Source organism: Mastomys coucha, unplaced genomic scaffold (assembly GCF_008632895.1).
Source record: "Mastomys coucha isolate ucsf_1 unplaced genomic scaffold, UCSF_Mcou_1 pScaffold3, whole genome shotgun sequence".
NCBI lineage: Eukaryota > Metazoa > Chordata > Mammalia > Rodentia > Muridae > Mastomys > Mastomys coucha.
Genome location: NW_022196909.1, coordinates 37683631 through 37693083, shown reverse-complemented (window position 1 = coordinate 37693083; position 9453 = coordinate 37683631). Strand labels below are relative to the sequence as shown.

Sequence of the window (9453 nt, the reverse complement as noted above, 5' to 3'; positions counted from 1 at the left end):
TAGCACTGGAGGCAAGGGTTGGGAAAGGACCTGGGGCACGGCAAATGGATTTGAAAAGCCCAAGGGGTCCCCAAGATGGATGGAATGTCATCAGTACAAAACTCTAATCTGCCAGAAACTCTGGTGTGAATGTATCATTTATACCAAATGCAAGCAGGAGCCCATTAGCAGGGGAAAATGATCCTGAAATATTCATGGTTGAATCTCTAGCTATGCTTTATCACATGCTTTGTGAAAGTTCATTTGATAGACAGTGTTATTTATAAAATCAGCTCATGAATAACCAGAAGCATAAAAGCATATAGATAATAATTAGTGTGTTATTTCAGTTTCATGGAAGTTATACTTTGATTGGCTTAATTTCTTACAGAATGTTGATGAAATCATTTATATATTTGATATCAGGTCTAGTTGTTGATATCTGTGATTTTCCCTTAAAATACATGTGCCATTACCAGGCTGCATACAATGCCAGCTTTCTGAAGGCAAAGGCAGAAGGAGCTAGTTCAAGATAAGCCTGGAATACACACAGAGCATGTTGCTGAAACAAACAAATGGAAACAAATAACTTTGTCCCTAGACAGAAGATGGGCTGTATGCTACACTCATCCTTCAGAAATTAATAGTACATAATAGTGTCAGCTGTGTTTTTGTTTTGCTTTGTTCTTTCTCAATAAAGGAAATTAAGTCATTGTTATATTTGATAGACAATGTACATCATGCACTGAAATAAGTAACATAGTCAATCATTTTTTCCAATTCCCACCTTCAGTTTAATGTTTTTATAAACATAATTACAGCCAATGAAAAGAGGAAAAGATTTTCTCTACAACAAAGTAACAACTACATTTTCAAGATCTTTCACATATATAAATGCAGTAAATAAAGAGGCTAAATCCAAACACACTCTTTTTTTTCTGTCCAATTATAAACAAGTAGCTGAAAGTATTTAAAAGCGAACAGCTGCTACACTTTATTCTGTCATACCTACATAATTTAAAAGAATCTACTTTGTTGAATTTTTCAGACATGTCATGCAAACAGATACTCTCCTAGGAATCTATTGTCTTTTTTGTTTTTTAAAACAAGGTCTCTTGTAGCTGAGGCTGCCCTCAAAATTAGCTATGTAACAAAGGCTAGCCCTAAATTGATTCTCTTGCAGAACCTCCCAAGTTCAGAGATTACAGACAGGCATGTATATGTCGCCCGAGTCCTGGGAAGTATGTTTTGAAATCAATCTGTTCATATAGTGGAAATAAGTAATGTAAATAACAACCACTATACAAAACACCTTCCCGCGTGGAAAATTTTCAAAATGCTTACAAAAGAATTTTTTACAACAGTCTTAGAACACACAGATCAAACTTAAGCACCTTCGATCGTAATGTTCCAAATATCCAATATAGTAGATACCACTTCCTAAAAACATCAGCTGCTTACCATAGTTGAGACTCTCCACCCATCCCTTAGCCCTTCTATCCAAAATTGAACTCAGGAAGCAAAAAATAAGGGAATCATTTCAGTCACAAGTCAACTGTTTCTCAGAGGGAAATTCATTCCCAAAAGAAATTGGTGATTCTTAAGTCATACAGGTGTTGGCAGTGGGGATGGGGATGGGGTGTGGGGAGAAACCACCCACTGAACTACTCTATTATCCAGGGCAACAAGTGTTTTACCTTAGAGCAGTATTGCTACAGAAGTATCACCAAATTGTATTTAACACATATACGATTTTCACAAAACTTTTATATGCTACAAAGTATATTACATGTTAAGATACACAAACACAAGAGCACAACTTGAAAACAGTAAAATCTCTACACAGAACAGGGTTATGTAGAAAAGTAGGATAGCTTGAGAGTGGTTACTTCCTATGGCCAGGGTAGGTGATTTGCCATATGACAAATTTTGCTCTTCACTGTAAAGAGCAAAAAAGTTTTGAATTTAGAGGCATTCATATACATGAACCATTATATTTAAGGCTACTAGTTTTCTAAACTTAAAAGATTTACCTGGTGACTGCTTGAAAAGAATATATATATATATATATATATATATACACACACACACACACACACACACACACACACACACACACACACACATAGGTAAATCAAAACAGAAAAAGGGGCCAGACAGAATCCCAGGGTTCGATAAGTGAACAAAACTAGAGGCTAGCCTGAGCTACACAAATCTTGTCAAAAGTAAAATAATAAAAGAGAGATATAAAAATATAATGACTTGCTAATATACACATAGATAAAGCTCAAAACTTTATGTTGGGTAAAAAAAGACAATCAAAATGGAGCCTACTATAAGATTCCAGTTTTATACTATCTCAGATTAGGACAAATTGTAATAATGAAGAACTCCTACTAGAATTTGGAGTTAGAGGGGATAGACAAAGGAGCAACATAAGGAAAACTTTTAAGCTGTATTAGTTATAATTTTACTACTTTGAACAGACACCATGACCAAGGCAACTCTTAAAAGACAACATTTAATTGGCACTGGCTGACAGGTTCTGAGGTTCAGTTCATTATCATCAAGGTGGGAGCATGGAAGTATGCAGGCAGGCATGGTACAGGAGAAGCAAGAGTACTACATCTTTATCTGAAGTTTGCTTGGAAAAGACTTGGTTAGGAGGAAGGTTTCACTGTCCACACCCATAGTGACATACTTACTCCAACAAGGCCACACCTCCTAATGGTGCCATTCCCTGGGCCAAGCATATTCAAACCACCACAGCAGGTGATAGGACTGTTCTGTGTCCCAGTCTTAGAAAATTATATATGTGTTAATTCCAAACCAAATCAAACAAACAAAAAACCCTAAAACAAAACCCAACTCTAAGTAAACAGTAGACAAAAAATGTCTTTGATAAAACTCGAATATATAGAAAAGTAACTTTTCAGTGTATGCCAAGAAAATACTTGTATCAACTACAGAGTTCTTAACCCAACTATATTATATATAATCACAAAAAGAGTCTAATTACGTATTCTCTTGGACATTTGAATTATACAATTTTAAGGACATTCTGTTAGTCTTGTGTGAATCAGAATTGTGCTCCTTGAATTAAAATGGTTAAAATCCAAGAATAATGGCTAAGCATTAAAGAGGAAATTGTTCATCCTGTTTTCTAAATTAAAAGTAATGGACAGCACTATGTTTTCAAATCTATTTTTTTTTGTCATCCTAATTCATTAAAGTTACAATGGAGTTAGATTCAACATTAAATCGCTTACCTGAAACTACAATTCAGAATCTGAAGTTATTGCTGAAGCTTGAGACAATGGAGAATACCATAAACTTAATCACACCCCTCACAACTTCAGAACTATTAGACGCTCAGAATGAGTAACATGTGGGGAAAACAAAAATAAAAGTTAAAGTTTTCAGGGGTATACTGTAAATGCTGCATGCTTATAAACAGATGTCCTACTATGGTTGTTTCTGTTTACTTTGCAAGTTGATGATTTCACTACAGTAGATTCTGCCATTTGAGGTCAGGTCTAGATAGATTTCCTCCACGGTTTCTACCATGGACTGAGATTAATTACTTGTTGAGAGTAGATATGAGTTTGAAATCCCTATCACAACAATGGCATTTCTATGGCAGGTCCCCATTGCATATGTTCAAATGGTCCTGAAAAATGCCCTAAATATTTAGAGTCTTCAAGCATACTGTACATCGAAAGGGCAAAAGACCCATGTGTCCTCGAATATGCCTGTTGAGATTTTTCTTCTGTGTACATGTTTTCCACACTGCAAGCCCAAGAACAGTCTTCAAATCTTAAGGTGGCACAGGTAGTTTTCTATGTGTCACTATGTGAGTGACACCTGAGTCACTGATACCTTAATGAAAACTACTCATAAAATTCCTGAATCTCGTTTACCATACCATGACTTCCATCACATCCTCCCAAAATAACCCATGATTTTAATTTCCAGAAACGTCTGCCAGGCTGTTGTGAGCTACAAGAGGCGATCAGTGTTTTGTTCCAGGGAAGTATGTGCCTGCTTTGGATGAGTTCCAATGCCGTGAAATCTGCCCACTTTCTACATCGTCTGTTCTAATCAATTCTACATGGAGGATACAAATCTCATTCTCTTTAAAACCACTGTGTAAAGGCAGTTCAGTCTTCATGTCTGCTCTGTCTGGCCTCAGTGGGAGAGGATGCGCCAAATCTGCCAGAGACTTGATGTGCTAGGATTGGGGGATAACCAAGGGGAGACCCACCCTCTCAGAAAACAAGGGGAAGGGGATAGGAAGTGATGAAGAAACCAGACCAGAGGGGGAGCAGCATTTGGTGTGTAAATAAATAAATAAATAAATAAATATATAAATATATAAATATTTTTAAAAGAAAACATTTTTATCATAAAATAAAACAAAACAAAAACATTGTGTACTGTAGATAGCTCTGGTGACTCTGTCCCCTTTGTGCTGGTGTTAACCTTTCTTCAGCAGGCTGTAATGTGTTGCTTTCTTTTTCTTTAACATAGAAATCTTGGTTTTCAGGACTATCTTCAGAAATTTCAGTGATCTCAAAATCTTTACCCGAATCTTCATCATTCTTAATATCTGCATCCAAGTATTGCCAGAAGTCAGCATGTTGGTTATTCTTTGTAGAAAGATCAATTTCCAGATACTTCGACAAAGTTTCTGAGCATTTTTCTACAATGTGAACAATATTTTGCCAACCTCTGCACTCCACAGAATAGTGATTCCAATGTGTTTTGACCATGTGAGTAAAAACTGAGCTCTTGTGACAGTAGAACAAGCAACGCAAGTCACCTTGTGTCCCTCGAACTCAATACCGTTAATATAAAATTGATATATCACAAAATAAATTCAGTCTAAGGAGATTCATTTTCTGTAAGACTGTATCTCCTTGCTGCTCAAACTGAAAGTATAGAACGTCAGACTCTCAGTCACGGTCACAATCACTGTCAAAAATGACTTTGAGGCTTCTGCAAAAATAATAGCCCAGGCTGGATGGTAGAACACTTCTGGTGTCAACCAATTTTATTCTTTATGGAGACTGTCTGGATGTCCCACAAAGGACATCCCAGGATGACTTTTTTTCTCCCCTCACTTTTTTTTTTTTTCTACTCAGTAGTGTCATGGTGGGCAGTGAAGGCCTTGCCTTGACTAGCTCTCCACTTTGGCCTCAACACTTGTACTCTTTACAAAACATCAGGAGTCTGGATTCCTGGCCAGCCCTAAATACCATCCCCCAATTTTCCCATGGTACCTCCGGGCAGTCCCTGAGGCATCTTCAGACTCCCCACTGCAGATTCAGGAAGGGGAAGACAGTGGGCTACAGTGTGAGCCAGTCCAATGGCTCAAGTCCCTCGAGGCTAAACCAATTCTTTAGCTCTCACCCCAGGCAGGGCAGGTTGCCGAAGTTCCAGGTACCCACCGCAGCTCCATTTCCGGAGACCCCACACCTCAGCCCAGCTCTCTGGTTACCTCCAATTGTACAGACCTAAGGAAACAGCTACCTTCCTGGATCTTGTCAATCAATTTTTGCCTGGTAAAATATTTTGTATGTCTTGGTCATATAAACACATGTTGCATGAAAATTATAACTGCATATTTTAAAGAACTTTAGCCAATAGCGACTAATATCTTCAGAAATTGCTTCCATAATTACTTATTACTTATTTTTCATTGTCTAATTTTTCAAATGGCCTTTTAAGTAATGGCCTGAAAATATATAATGATATATAGTATTAAAATTAATTTTGTAAATTTTATTGTTTACATGTGTGAAAAGAGAATAAAGGCCAATTAAAACCAACTTTTGATTCTGAGAGTGTCTCAAACAGTAAATCATATTTTTGAACTGTGAATGTTCTATGATTTTATAGTGCACGCCTTTTGACTATTTTAAACAACGTCATTAAGTCATTGCCATATTCCATTATACATGGTGATGATCTAAGGATAATTAAAATTTTGTGTTGTATCGAGGAGCGAATCAGAGTGAGAGCCTTAAATGACAATGATTTCTGATGAGCAAAGGAGGTGGAGAACTGGATAAAAGTGACTCGAACAGGAAAGTGGGAAAATTAAGGGAGGGGCTTTAATTAAGAAGAAGAGGGAGATAAATGAAGGAGGGAGGAGGGCAAAATAACAGTAGAGATGTCGGATAAAGCCATAAGGAGTCGTACCATTATATAGCTACATAAACACCTATAATATATGTAAGATGGTCTATACATAGACATACATAGTTTAAATGAAAATTTCCCTTTAAGATCTCTTGCCTAAGAGCCTGTCAGAATGGCCAACAGCAAAACTTCACATGACATGTCCTGCTCACTTCTCAGACTGAAGGCCAAGTGGCACAGCCTCATCATGTTCCTGGTATTAAACAAACAAACAAACAAATAAAAAAACACTATGCATTCATTAGTTTTTATAATGAGTCTTTATTTTTTTAATTACATATTTTCTTCATTTACATGTCATATGATTTCTGCTTTCCCAGTTTCCCCTCCAAAAACAAACAAACAAACAAACAAAAACAACAAGAACAAACCCCTGTTGCCTCCCCCCTCCCCATGCTTTCCACCCCACCCTCTCCCATTTATTGGTCCTGGCATTCCCCTGCACTGGGGCACAGAACCTTCACAGGGCCAAGGGCCTCTCTTCCCATTGATGACTGACTTTGCAATCCTCTATTATACACATGCTGCCAGAACAATCAGTCGCACCATGTATAGTCCTTGGTTGGTGGTTGAGTCCCTGGGAGCTCTGAGGGTACTAGTTAGTTCATATTGTTGTTTGCCCTAAGGGGCTGCAAACCCTTCAGCTCCTTGGGTCCTTTCTCTAGCTCCTTCATTGGGGACCCTCAGTTCAATGGATGGCTGTGAGCCTTTACATCTGTATTAGTCAGATACTGTCAGAGCCTCTCAGGAGATAGCTATATTAGGCTGGCTTGTCCTTCTTTCAGACTCTGCTCCATAGTTAGTCTCTGCAACAACTTCCGTGAGTATTTTGTTCCTTCTTAAAAGGGGGAATAATGAGTCTTTAAAAATGAACAAATGAACAAACTTTAGCTTGTCCTAGCCAAAGTTAACTCACTCATGTAAGTGAGGAATGTAGATTCAGAATCTTACCATTGGCCATGGTCTTTATTCTCCTGATCTCATCGCATAAAAACCGAAGGGCAAATCCCAGGTCCAGGGTGTCCTATACAACCAACCACCTTCTCAGTTGCTTTCTCAGCCATGAAATCATCCTCCAGGTGTTCCTTGATTCAGATGAGAAAATAAAACGGAGTTTCTGTCAAGTCCAAGGTTTTAAATAACAGTAACACCCCTGCCAATTAAAAAAAAAAAAAGTTTGTCGTGTGTCAGATACCACACTGCTTTCCATGTTAAAGATCTAAATTCCTCATGGGAGGGATCCCGTAATAACCATTTTCACAGGTGCTTAACTCAGGTGCTGCGAGGTGAAACAACCCCTTGAAAACCAGCATAAATGGTTGACTAAGTAGTATTCAAGTTGTCTCAGTCTGATATACTAAACCAGGGGAGTGAATTTGTGTTAACATAGCTGCTGACCTCCATTATGGCTGTCACATGTAGGAATAGTCACCGGTGGCATCAACCCTGCATGTAGTTAATACACGTCCCAGAATTTGACCACAAAATTCTGTTTGGCTTACAGGGACACCAGAGAGAATGACACCGTGGTGTTAAAAATGCTGACATTTTGCATATTGACAATGGGAACTATTTCACTCTTACGCCTATATTATTATTAAAGTGCTTTGTCTCGAAGGATCCATCTTGGATCTACGTTTTTTTGTGGAAATTCACACTTCTATAAATCTTAAGCAGCAAAACTCTTCATGTGGATAAGCGCTTGTGGCTGAAGCCTCTGGGTGGTATGGGAAAGCGTTTGGACAAAGTTATAAGCGCCTCTGAGATTGTGCAATTACACACACGTTTTAATACGTTTTCTAACATGAATGTATCCTTTTAAGCCCTTTCTCTAGCAGTTTGGTGCCAGAGTCCCGTTGATCTGGATTCATAACCACTGCTTGATTAGTTCAGCACTTTTCACCTTAATCCTTGTAGCTCATTTTCCTTAGAGAGACACACAAGGTTTATTCTGTGTTTGCATGATGATTGCTCTCTCCTATATTCAGAGACTTGGGTAGAACATACAAATATAGCTATGGAACACACTTCTAGACTTAAAATCATTAGCTTTTATCTGTGTCCAATTTTAGTGAGGTAACGTAGTGCTTTGATTATTCAACACTAAGCCTTACATCTCAGTAATGAAAAGTCTTTTTTTTTTCTTTCTGTCTACATAGTTTTGACTTCCACAGACTTGGCATTCCTTAAAAAAAAAAAAATCTAAAATAAGCTGGACCATGTCTATAAAACACCTGCTACATTTTAACTGGAATTGTATTGAATCTGTAAATTACTTTGGGTTGAGTTTTTATCTAAACAACATTAAATATGAATACAGTGTAAGCAAGTCAGACCTTAATACAATGTAAAAGAAGAAAGAGAAATGAATTTGATTCTAGCAATCAGAGATAATTGCTGGAATATTTCAGTTTTAGAAAGTTGGATTAAATATTAGATAAAAAGAAAGTGAATTAGATATTTGGTTTACAGATATCAGGCATATTAAAATCAATCATGATGACAAAATTTCAAGCAAGGTGGTGTTTGTTTTGTTTGATGGCTGTGTATGGGTGCTTAATGGGTAAGGGGGCTGGTTGCCAAGCTCAACACCTGGGAAAGTTAACTACTTACTCACTGCTTTTCTTTTCCTTTTTGGATTTTATGTATCTGAGTGTTTTTACTACATGAAGGTATATATACCACCTATGTGCCTGGTGCATGAAAGGGTCAAAAGTGGGCAGCAGATCATCTGGAACTGGAGGTCTAAATGGTTGAAGCTGCCAGGTGGGTGCTGAAAACCACGTGGTCAATAGAAGAGCTGTCTCTCTAGCTCCTGTCATTTGCTTTTTTTGTTTTTTTATCTCTTTGAGTTAATTTTCTAATTACCCTGGTTATGATGCATGATGTATGGAACATGACGTATGATGTATGATATTTGATGTTTTTAATAGGAACTTGAAGGACTTAAGCAAGTGCTCTAGACCCTGTGAGAGTGAACTAGATATCTCTAATGCTTTGTATGATGGCAGAGGTGGTTAAATTGTACAATACAAGTACATTTTACAAAGTTCAGACACGGAATTATTTAATCAGATTTGTTTGAATACTTTCTTTGTCAGCTAAACCATGTTCACACACTGGAAATAAAAACATTTTAAAAGAGAAAAAGGGTATTTTTAATAGAATCCACTTGTTATGTCTGAACACTGGGCACAAGATAAAGTGGCAAATAGTTATATTTGAGGGGAAAACAATCTCATATATTTCACTAGCAACCAAGAAAAACTT

General features: G+C 37.4%; 1 pseudogene; it reads right to left on the bottom strand.

Annotated features, from left to right (window-relative positions):
• Window positions 1-1764: 1764 nt before the first annotated feature.
• LOC116074416 lies at window positions 1765-5440 on the bottom strand (annotated as a pseudogene).
• Window positions 5441-9453: the final 4013 nt, after the last annotated feature.